This window comes from Thunnus albacares, chromosome 18 (assembly GCF_914725855.1).
Source record: "Thunnus albacares chromosome 18, fThuAlb1.1, whole genome shotgun sequence".
Classification (NCBI taxonomy): Eukaryota; Metazoa; Chordata; class Actinopteri; order Scombriformes; family Scombridae; genus Thunnus; species Thunnus albacares.
This window is the reverse complement of record NC_058123.1, coordinates 8,831,842-8,844,390: the sequence shown is the minus strand read 5'-3', so window position 1 is coordinate 8,844,390 and position 12,549 is coordinate 8,831,842. Positions and strand designations below refer to the sequence as shown.

Below are 12,549 nucleotides of genomic sequence, written 5' to 3'. Positions count from 1 at the left end.
GTGAGGACAGCAGAACGTGTCTCCTCACTTCCTCGTATGCTCATCCAAGTAGAAATAGTACTGTGGTGAACAAGCGATGAATAGAAAAACAATCAAAGATACTGAATGTCAACACCAGAAACAGGAGATGATGGAGCAACCTTGTGATTGGGAAGAATTCGATGAAAAAACTGTTCAAACAGAGCCGAGCCTAACAGGGACGTTGATTTAATGTGGCTGCTCATATGGATGTTCCTCCTCTAGATTTATTTCCTGGCCATTGAGCTCGAAATGCAAATTGCCGGATTGTCTTGTTTGCATGCAGATGTATGTAAAACGTCTTCATAGCAGGTGCATCAGCGGGGAGTGAAATGCATGTGCTGCGTTAACGCTCTGTGAAGTTGCATTGAATTTGTGAAGTGACTAAGACTGATTGTGCACCCACCCAACACTCTATTCCTCTCACTCTCTTTACTTCTTTTTGTGCTCGCAGAATTAATGAAAAAGCAGAGATTTGGCGTACTTATCCGAGTTTCACAGAAAAATGTACTAACCTTCCAAAATTTGTCCTCATTTGAGAAAGGCCTAGTTCTTTCATCAGTTGAGTTCTTTTCTTCTTTGCAGTTAGGTTTCGCAAGTGTGTATGTGTGTGTGAAAGAGAGAACGAGGGAGGGGGGGAGTGGGGGAGAGGGCACAGGACAGAGAGAAACGGAGTAAAAGAGCTCCAGTTTAAATTTAGGTCCTAATAGAATTTGTGTCTTTCCTCTCAGGCACGCTGCCATTACTTCCCCCTTTCATCACTTTCTCTCCCTGTGCTCTCTCCAGGGTTGATGCTACAGATAGCTATTAAAGATATGGCTCACACTTCTATTATGTCTCAGTAATGCTCTGTTCATTTAGTGTGCTGCAGACCCAGTCTGGATGGGTCCAGGCCTTGATCAGTTCTGCATTAACAGGGAGATTACCATAAATGTATGACTTAGCAGCACCCTGTGTGTTGATCTTGAGTCCGTATTAATACATTGGATAATCAGTCTATCAGCGTTAGGCTTCTGACCTTGGGAGGATAAAAGAGGAGAAGTGCCCGAGTGCTGTACAGAGAATAAGAAATAAATGAGGAGAAGGAGAGGAAGGAGAAGTGAGAAAGGAAATAAAAGAAAGACAAGACAGTGTGAGAGAATAGAGGTAAAGCGGACTGAGATGACAAGATGTAAAAGTGGATAATAACTCATCTATCTATAAAATTGAAATGACAAGTGTTTGTCAGTTTTAGAAGAGATCTGACAATCATCACCTTAAAAAAATACCTTTGAAAAGAAACAACACTTCTGTGAAACAATAAATTGCACTTTTAAATTGCAGTTTTATATACAGTTGGCATTTATTGCACAGTGGCCATTCAGAAACTGCTGGTATCTAAGGCATTTGCACAAAGATGAATAATCTGGAGAAAGGAGAGAAAAAAAATTGGATTTCTGCAGTGGAAAAAAAGTGTGGTCTGCTGAGTTATTTTCACTTATTTATCTCTATCTGGACAGATTTATATTTCGAGGAATAAACAAATAAGGGCCTTTGTACTCTGAGTTAGTCGCCAGATGTTAAACATGGTTAAGCATGGAGCGACACAGACAGCCATCTACTGCGAGCCATTAGGTGTGATCATTGCTCTACCTTCTGAGGGATATTAGATCGTGTTTACAGCGTCAGGTGCACCCAGTGAGGCAAATACCTCTCCCACATACTGCAGGATGGTAATGTCGCCAGATACTGTGCTGGAGCAATTCAGGAGCAGTTTTATTGATGTCATGATGAAGTCAAACACATTATACAGCCTCTCCAATCACCACATCCAAAAATCATTAAAGGTTTATGGGAAGTTCAGAATCACAAAGTATGAATTACATTAGATTAACATCTAACCTCCCTGACCTAACCTCATTCATCAAAGAATTGGGGGCTTTTCTGCTCAAATGATGGAATAATATCTCAGCAAACACTGAGGAAGACTGAAACATTTTAGACATTTTTTGAAACCCCTCCCCTGAACAGTATTTGTCCAATTATAGCTTACATTTCTTCACATATCAAAGCAGTGTGCATGGCGCTCTATAAAACTGATACTCTTTATCCAAAGAGTTTAGAGGATGGTGTTTTTTTTTTGGCCTTTCCGAAACCAAAAACATGTCAGAATGGATTAAACAGTGTGTTATGTCTGCTCTAACTTAAGCTGCAAATGGTAGTTTGCCCAGCTAACTAGCTTCAGTGTTGCCAACTATTTTCAGTTCAAAGTAGCTAAAAGCCTGCTCAAAAAGTCACCAGATGTTGCCAGATGATGTCCCATGCCAATATGCATATCTGTGACGTATGATATCACATACAGTATATACAACATTTTAAAATATGAAAGTAAAGAAAATGAAATCAAACTGGAAAAAAACACTGGAATAAACTTAAGACCTTAAAAATCAAGTTAAATTATTTAGAATAAAAACAAAGGAGAAGGTCTTCCCTGGACAAGCAATGCAGATTTGTGATTAGTCATAGGTATACACATTAACAGCTCATTCACCTCTCTGTCCTGCTGATGATTGAACACAGTCCAGAAAGCCACAGCCAGAATAGTGCAACATTCACTGAGAAATATTGGCCACTCACTCCAAGGAGAGAAAGTCACAATGTGTCAGTGGGCAGCTTTTTCTTAAAAGTCACCAAATCTAGTGATGGAATTGCTAAATTGGCAACATTGACCAGTTTACGACCTACAGCAGTAATGCTAACATAGGGCTGCATCCAAAACCGTTAAGCTGATCATCAGCTAACTGCGATATTATGTGGAGTTACAGATTACCGATTCAGGACTGGGACATCCACTGTGTTCTATTTAGCCACTGCATGAAGCTATTTCTACCATACCACAGTAGGCTATACACTATATGTGTATCAGAGTTCAGTGTAAAATTAGAGACTCTGTCCTGATTTGGGGAGTTGACACTGTTGCAGTCTCACATCGGTTAATCCTCATCTCCAAAACCTTTTGTCTTATAACGTCCAGTGAAACATACAACCAATAAAGCAAAAATAAATAAACAGCATTATGTCAGAATGAAATAACTGTCTCATCTTAATTTTTTCCATATCATACCAGGAATAACTAGCTTTAACTTGCAGTACAAAAACAATGCTGTTCCTTTGATTTCCATGTCTAGCATGGATCCTTAGCTGGTGAGGACGCTGTCTTTCGGGGAATGTTACACTTTAACAACAGTCTCTTTTATGTCTCTAGCTATCAAGAGCATATTCAAGACCTCTTCACAGGTTTCCTATTTCAAAACCAATCAACTGCACACAGATAGGCTAAAACTGGACACTATAATTAGCTAGCGAGCTATATGATCATCTCAGCCAGCAAAATCAACGGTTGCTAGCTAGAATTGAGAAGCTGGCTTTTGTTTATCTCTGTGTGAAATCAAGAATCCTTTGTTTCATAAATTACTAAGAATATGGAGTGGTAAATCTGCCACCTTTATAGTTGTAAACTGCATATATATGTCATGTGTGTGAGCAGAATGCTTGACACACATAGCAACAGTAACTAAGGGTGGCGGGACTTAGCAAACCGTCAGTTTCCTCCACCGCCTGTCCCAGAATCTATCTTTTTTACAGATGCAGGTTTTGAGGCAGGTGACGGAGGTGTTTAAATGCACTCTGATTGTTCTGTAAGTGGTGTAGCCTGCTGTGAATGTGCCTGAATCTCACACAGTTTGTTACGGTAAATACAGGAAGCTCCGGGCCTTGGGGTGGAGAAGCCTACAGGCCAGCCCCCGGGCCCTGCTTTTGATTCACTGACTAAGCACTGTGATTTGACTAATGCAGAAATTTACAGCAACAGCACAAAATCCTAAATTGACAATATTTCAATATTATGCATTCCACATGTGCACCTTCTGCCGTAAACGCACCCATTCCAAAAAGATCCAGACACAGTCGCCGAGGGACACACTTACCATAGATGCTCTTTTATTTAGTGCTTCCAGTCTGATACACTGATGGTATGCACCGCTCACAACCACACTGTCAAACATCTTTACAGTTGAGTGACTGTATGGGTTTAGAAGGGTTGAATGTGTCTATATTAACCTATTTGTTTCTCAGCGTTTCCATTCAGTTTGCTGTCTAACCTACCCTTCTCCCTTCATGTCTTAATTATCTGTTCCATTTATTTCTTTATTCACCACATCCAGTATCTGTGCAGAGATATTATTGTCCCCGCTCAGACTGTGCAGCCTTTCTCCATGTTTCTGTGCCCCTGAATAGGCTGCAGTGCTGTTTGTGTGTGTTGTTGTTGCTGGGGGGGCTTATGTCAGCAAACGACTGTTATGGCCCTGATTTATGCGCGTGTGTGTGAGTGTGTGTGTGTGTGTGTGTGTGTGTGTGTGCGTGCATGTGTGTGAGTGACATGGCACTGTACACAGGCCCTGGAGGGACCTCTCTGCCATACACGTCCATGCAATATACAAAATTGATGACCAGAGGTTATGTAGGTCAAGCCAGAATGATGCAGCAGACATACACAGAGGGACGTTAACAGACAATGGGAAACAGAGAAAGGCCGAAGGACATCGTGGATAAACAGAAAACCAAAAGAAATATCTGGGAGAAATGCAGCAGGAGACAGACTGACGGACAAGCAAAACAAGACAGCGGAGAGAATAGAGCAGGGTAGAACGAAGGGGAGAGAGTAGATCTTGATGTTAGTATTTCTGTCATACGGTACCATCCTTTGTTTGCTCATCACACACAACGTCTCCGTGTGGTTCTTGTATTCATGTCAAAGCTAATTACAGGACGATGCCGCCAGTTGCCAGATCAGTAGTTAGAGGATGGAGCTACATCTCAGCAATGAGCTTTCCACCCTACTGGGTTGCCAGATTTGTGAATGTCTTAATTACGCTGTATTAGCTCGCAGCAATGCCTCACCTTCTGCATGTCCTCAAATAATGGCATCGCTAGGCTACACATCTCTTCACTAGTTTGCTTGAAGGTCAGTACAGTGTATTTTCGCATTCATATAAATCTTTTTTTCTTACTGTAGCTGTGTTGGATGTAGCCGTTGAAATGTGTGCGGTTTTGTTGCACTATTTGCCAAATGAAAATTGTGGATTTAAAGTGAAGAGAAATATCAAACTTCTTTTCTGTCATTGATTTTTCTTTACATTTTGATGAGGGGTAATAGATTGCTAACTATCAATCATTCATGGCTACCAGCATGTGTGTCTCTTTGCTGGAATCTCTATCGCAGGGATACTCAAATATCTCAAAGTCTTAGAGGTTAACTTAATACAGTTCCACAGCATCAAAGGTCCTTTAAGGGTGCAAAACGTGATGGTATTTCAGTACAAAAGCTCCAGAACTCAGAACATGAAGAACATTTCTTTATTAAAGGGAAATGTGACACTTTCATTGTGTGACCAAGTCCTTAAACTTTAGTATAAAAAGGTGCGATGGCCGGGCGGAGACACTGGTGGAAGTTTTCATTACTGCTTATTGTTGAAAATGTTTGATTCCTACAATTTTTCTGCTGGAGTCTTGATATCAAGACTTCAACTGCTTCAGTTTTGTAGTTTGTGGGATAGTTTTGTTCAAAACAGATTGGTCTCGTACTTCACTTTGGGCATAATGAATGAATGCATGTATATTTCTCAGCTCAGCCATCCATTAATGCACGTTTTTCACTGTTTTTTCTATTGGCTAGTTTTGAACAAGTCATTTTACTTTATCAGCAAAAGCTCCTATATTCCACAACCTGGCCAACTGTAGCAATTAACAGGTGGCTGAATGACAACAGCTGAAGTGATGTGATAGCAGTGTGTCACACAAAAGCCGTCCGAGTTAGGTTGTGCTTAAATTTTGTTCCTGGTCCGGATCAAATTGTTATTCTGTCTGGATATGGACCAGAGTCCACCTATCAAGTATGCATGCTCTATCTTATACGCACATACACATGATTTAGTTGATCTCTCTCTCTGCGAATTATATCTCGCTAGTTATTATTGTCTGAAAATTGGATTTGCAAGTCTGACACTTTGTAACTTTTCATACATAAATTGTTCAATTATACATTACAAGTGAAATTGGTTGAACAGCACCCGCACACAAGAAAATGAACGTCAGGATGAGTAAACAAGAAAAAAAGTGACTTAGTATTCAAAGTTGGTCTAGGGAAACTTTGCCAAGCTGCTTGCGGTGATTTATGAGGGTGAATATGTGTGATTTGTTCTTGAGAGCAAAAACTGCCCTCTCAGTTTAACAGTGATTTGAATGCTGCTCAGGATTCCTACACGAACATTATGCGCTAGCACTGTAGAGTTCGGTTAAACACTATTTCAAAGCCCATCAAAGGGAGCATTCGGATTACAGTGATGTATTTGCTACTCTGAGACATCACAGTATGACTGTCACAACTTCAAAGTGGTGACTGCAACTTCCATCGGCTTGAACACTGGGGTGCCACAGAAACCAGATGAAGAAGAAATCCCTCTGTGTTGAAATAAAGACAGCCCATCTCCAGACAGCATTGAACATCCTCAGTGTGTTGTGTGAGGATAATCTTTCTTACATCCAAAAGAGGCCTGGTTTTTATCTGCATACTCAGGTTCCTATTTACTGGCTGTTCTTGACAGATGATGTCAGTGTACCTGCAGGCGATGGTTACAAACTCATGAACACCTGTACAATCTCAATGCAACAGTGCCTTTGAGAAGCTTATAATGTCACATTTTTTTGAGGCATTTGATGAATGAATTTAATGAACTGAGCATTGTATTATTAGGTGCACTAAATATTTTTCCCATCTTTCATCAAGCTCAGACACTGCACAAACCCTGGAATTTCCTTTTTGTATCAATGTCTCCCTCTCTCTCTCTCTCTCTCTCTCTCTCTCTCTCTTTCTCTTTCTGTGACATAGTTTTCATCTTTTTGTGCTGTATCTGGAGGGTGCCCAGGCAGGGGAATTCATCATCCTAATACACCGTGTATAAGCACTTGTTAAAAACCTCACACTGCATTTTTTCGATATTCATTATGGTTGTAATATTTCTCCTTTGTGCGCCTAAGGCAACTTCTGCAGCCGGTCAAAGAGCATCATTGAAAAGCATGAAATCAAGGAGTGTCTGGTGGAACTCACAGATATGAAAGAGATGTCTGTTCAGGAATACTGTTTTGGCTGAAGGAGAGGTCCAGCACACACACGGTGTGCCTAACAGGAACTACTGACTGTATGAGGATTTTTTTTTTTTTTAAGCATTTTGCAGCATTTAAAAAATTAATGCATGCATATTACAACAAAAATCAATCTGCAGTAAAATGGCAAATGCATTAGCATGGGCATGTATCCACTCACTCTCAGAAAACACATAATCTCAGTGTAAACAAATAATTTCTTCAGGGCAATATATCTTGTGAATTGTGCACATGCATTCAAATGTTCATGTTTCATGTCTGCATGCCAGTTAATTACCTCACCATTAATTTTGTACTACACCACATACATGTTCATTTCTTACAGTCAGGGCACATATTCACACAAATTCAAAAGCATGTTACATTACACAGAAAGTTACACGGAAAGAGCGCAGTTTGCCTGTCTAAAAGCAATTTACTTTGACTTATTTATCGCCTTCATGCCACACACAGAAACGCACATACATGCATTAAAAATGAAATGAGTTTGCCTGCTCTGTGGATGATAATGATGCTGTTTAACTGTTTGCTTTGTCGATGCCCCAGGCAATGCAGTAATCTGGGTTTGCGCAAGTGCCATTAAAGCCAAGTAAATGTCATCCAGGGGGACAAAACACCCTTGGTTCCAAATAGCTACCTAACATTGTATTTGATGTTTTATAAATGCAATAAAAATATAATCATGAAACTGATGTTAAGACATGCAAGGCTTCATATTTTCAATCCTTAGGCGTGACCTCATTTTCCTATATATTGTCTGCAGTGTGTATTATTTTGTTGCAACATTAGATAAATAAAAATACTATAGTATTTTCTGGACATGTATAGTGTGCCTGTCAAGTAATGCTTAGCTGAGTGCCTTTCCCCAGCATGCTGTTATTTTGAATGTGAGATGGTATAAGTGCGGAGCCACCACACAGTCAGCAGTCAGATAGCAGAAAGTGACATTTTAAATTAGTGGCACTGTAATGAATTCTGCATCTAATGTAATCCCTGCCAAGGCCTTCTTTCGATAAGTCACCCCAGACAAAATTCTCTTCTTTCATTATAATTCAGACTAAAATTAGATTTCTGACACAAAAACACTTAATGATCCCAAGCCCTATTCTGTCCCCATTTAGTGTCGCATCTTAGTTCTTCAGCTCTGACTTGTAAATACGTTGCTGCACTAGTGTAGCAAAATGTCAACGTGCAATTTAATCGATTTCACATGAGCAGCGGAGCAGCTTAACTGCAGTTAACGTCTCACTTAGGGTTGTACCTGCATTGAGTGAAGAGCTGTTGAAAGGAATAGCTGAACGCCTGCTAGCCAGTCCATCATGCAGAACCACAGATAAATGTTAATCGCATGTGTCCGAAGACTCATGATCAGTTTGAGGGTAAAATCAATAGGAGCCAACCTCTCCTTCCTTAAATATTGGGCCCTGCAGGGGAAGAGATCAATGGCCACACCAGAATCAGGTGCATGATCCAATTATACCTGTGTAGCAGCAAGCATCCATCTTGCTAGTTGGCATGCACATAGGAGCATTAACCCCCCTCACAAAATCAAACACGGTGATGGAGACCCAAGTGTTACAGTACACCTGAGACACCATCGGTCTAATCCACCCCAAACCAACCATAGAGGCAACTACAGTTAGGCAACTGTCTTCTCATTTACAAAGAGTTACTAAACTGGCAGCATTGTTGTATTAACCTCTTTATTTATTAGCACCAGTGTGCTTGTAACTAATTTATTTTTCACCAACAAATGTCATTGGTATTATTTCTGTATTGTGCAGGCAATTATGTGCAATTTTCAGTTATTGATTAAATGTTAACAAAGGAGGAAAAGAAAGTTAGATATTTACTGAGCATTCATTGATTTGTTGGCACATTTTTATGCTTTTTGTGCAGGTCCTTCTAATATCATACGTATGGTTTTCACCAGGCACACTGTAATTATCTGAATCAGTTCATTGCACTACTTTTTCTCAACCTTCCATAGACTAGCATGGATTGTTAAACCTTTGTATAAAAAAAAAAATACAGGGATCTTAATTCAGCATTAATACAACATGCCAGAAGATATACTATCATCTAGCTTGAGGTGTCAGTTACGATTACTCTATAAAGTCACTGCCTCTCATTATTATTTCAGGAGGCTGCACAGTGAATAGAGTAAATCAACGTAACCCTGCAGAGCTGCTTTCTGACAAAACATATTTTTTCATTTTACAGGCGGAAGTGGTGGGTCTCTTTCTGACATCTTAATATAACAGCGCTGTCTGCGAACAGAGTGCCTGCCTGAGTCAGATTTGTGTTGACAGATCCACATCATGTAAGAGCGCGCTGATGTGCAGCTGGCAGGGAACAGATAGATGTTTTTAATATCTATTGCTTCAAGTGGACATCGAGTAAATGCTTTTTCATGTGGTCATAAATTTGATGTTTACGAGAACAAGACGATTCAAAATTGATTTTGATTGTGCGTTTTTGATGTGCGTGTACAATCTAACTTGTTGCCCAAAGCATGTAATATTAAACCCGACCAACAGTTCTCTGAATGAATCTGACACCGTACACTCAGCTTCTACAGCTCCTTCAAACTGGCAGGGGGAGGTAAATTGTCAGTGTGATGATGAGCAGGCCCCGCACTGTAGGCTGCTCATTTGGAAATAGAATTTCAAATGTTATTTGAACAACCATCTGCAGGCTTCAATTGGATTCCTTTCTGTGTTTGATTTAGTTACAATTGTATAAGAAAAGATATTGTGTTTGCAAATGAATTTGAGCCCTAATGCAGAACAGAGATTCCATCCAAACATCATTAGGTCTTAGTTTTCCCCCATCTATTCTACAGAAAGCCAGCCAGGCTATGAATGAGTAATTTGCATCACATTGAGCATCATTAGTAGCCCTTACGAATCTTTAGACAGTGAAAATGTTGTTCCTTTTTTTTTGAGACAAAAAGTGTCTTTCCTTCAAACTCTGCGAGCAAGAGAAGATGCAATAACTTCTACGACGATTAAGATGGCTTTTCTTCTCTACTAAGGTCTAATTTCAGTCTGTGAATAATTCATTATAGTAAATACAATGCATACCAATGTAAAAGTGACAGTCATGTAATTGACCCTTCGCTAAGCCTTCTTGGTTACTTTTGCTAAGCCTGACAAGATTTACACAGTTTACAATAATGGGGGCAGATTTACCACCAGAATTCAGAGTAATTTTTGAAACAGTGGGTCCCTAATTTCATACTGAGGTTGATAAAAAACAGGCCTCTCATTACTTACTCTGGTAACCTTCCATTTTGATGGCTAACAATTACAACTATCAGGAGCAGATTTAGCCAGCAAGCTAATGTTCCATGAGTCAGATGAAAACTGAGCGTCTGGCTGACTCGTCTTAAAACAAATTCCTTCTAAAATGGTAATAAATATGCATGTAATGGCTACATGAATGATATAATTCTAAAAAATGTTCCAGGCAAAATGTCAACAACCTCAAAAACTATAGCTGTAGCCAGTTAGCCCTCATAATACAATTGTGAATCATAAAGAAAAATGTAAGATCAAACTGTTATTTTGCACCAACATAACCTCGTTTGGATTCTAAAAACTTTGATGAGCATCACAGAGGTTGAATTTATACTTTATTGTTCCTATTTTATAAAGGTATGTTTTACATTTACGATTAACCGCTGTGTTGGCTAACAAGTGTAGCTGCTATGACTCTGATAGCATCAATGAGCAATCCAGTTGGGGATACCATATTACACAGTGGATATGCCAGCGCTGAACGGGGCTTAGTTGTCCTAACATAACATGTAACCACCCAAGTTAGCTCATGAAATGCTTCTTGGCGTTGGAAGTAATACTGCTGTGCGTAGCAAGTTAGCCAGGCATGCTGATGTTTGCAGGTTATGTTAGAGCAGACAGACATCCTGTTTAATTCATTCCTTACAAATGTGTAAGTGTATCTTTGGTTTTGGAAAATGTAAAACGAATGACGCCAGCTTCCAAACTCTTTAGATGCTGATACTTACAAGTGCCTCATCAATGCTTTTCCTAAGACAGACAATGGGGCGTGCGGTGAGGAGAGGCGAGACAGGACGAAGATTTGTCTGGAGTGAAAGTGGACAGGCTCCTCACTGCCTCGGGGTAACTTCTTATTTCCTATTTACTGTGCTGTAAATGATGTAGCTTGACCCCAAGTAGTCTGGGAAGCTGTTTCCCCATAAGGAGGATACATACGCTGCCTTCATTAAGCTCCTTGATGACTTAAAAGCTCCATCGACAGCAAAAATTATAAATAAATAAATAAATGATGATTTGTCTAGCTTAGTTTTGGGGGTTGGATGGGGTGATAGCCAGGATGGGAAAAGAGCTAAACAGTGATAATGCAAAAATACCAATTCAGGTTTATTGGATACAGGCCTCCACCTCTTTGCCAATCGCATTGCTACCTTTTGAAATATCTGATCTTTGTTTCCTGTTACTGTCCATAAGTTGTAAAAGTCTCTGGGAATGCTTTAACTGCAAAGCATGCTGAGCCAATTAGAGATCACTCACTTCATAGCTCTCTAAAACTTTTATAACTCTTGACGCTGGGCGTCAGCTAGGGTTTTTAGAGGGATTTGTCGTTTGTTCACAAGTGAATATGCTTCAGTTTGTCTTGTACAGAGAGAGGACACATGCTCAAAATGAGAGCGAGAGATGCTGAAGTAACACCCCAAAAAGCCTTCACTAGGCCATCTACTATCCCCAGTTTATTCTCTGGGCTCAGCAAAGTAGCTTCACAACATCAGCAGCTTGGGCAAGTTAACTCACAAGAAACTCACAGAAAAGCTCCTTTTTGAAATGTGGCTGCCATGCTTTTCCAGGTCACAAAAATTTAGTTTATTGTAACTCAGCTTGTTTTTCTTCTTATTTAGAACATTCACAATCTGTCCACTGTTTTTAATGTGGCAATTTGCATCCTAATTAGTTAAAGGTCCAGTGTGTAAGATTTAGTTGCATCTAATGGAACAGACTTGGCAGAAATGGAATATAATATTCATAAGTATGTTTTCATTAGTGCATAATCACTGGAAAATAAGGATCATCGTGTTTTCGCTACCTTAGAGAGAGCCCTTTATATCTACCTAAGAAGCGGGTCCCCTTCCACGGAGGCCGCCATGTTGCACCACCATGTTTCTACAGTAGCCCAGAATGGACAAACCAAACACTAGCTCTAGAGAGGGCCTTTCGCATTTTTTGCGAGTTCTCCTACACGTTTGGAGGGTGAGGGTGAGGGGAGGTGTATTTATTTGGTTGCAATCTGCTACCTCACCGCTAGATGCCACTA

General features: G+C 40.0%; 1 long non-coding RNA gene across 1 annotated transcript in view; it reads left to right on the top strand.

The window, feature by feature from the left end:
- The window catches only part of LOC122968873, a 26,031-nt gene extending 13,482 nt beyond the window's left edge, over window positions 1–12,549 (top strand). The window contains exon 3 of the long non-coding RNA XR_006398905.1: window positions 12,466–12,549. This is a non-coding gene — a long non-coding RNA (uncharacterized LOC122968873). The remainder of the gene's footprint in view (window positions 1–12,465) is intronic.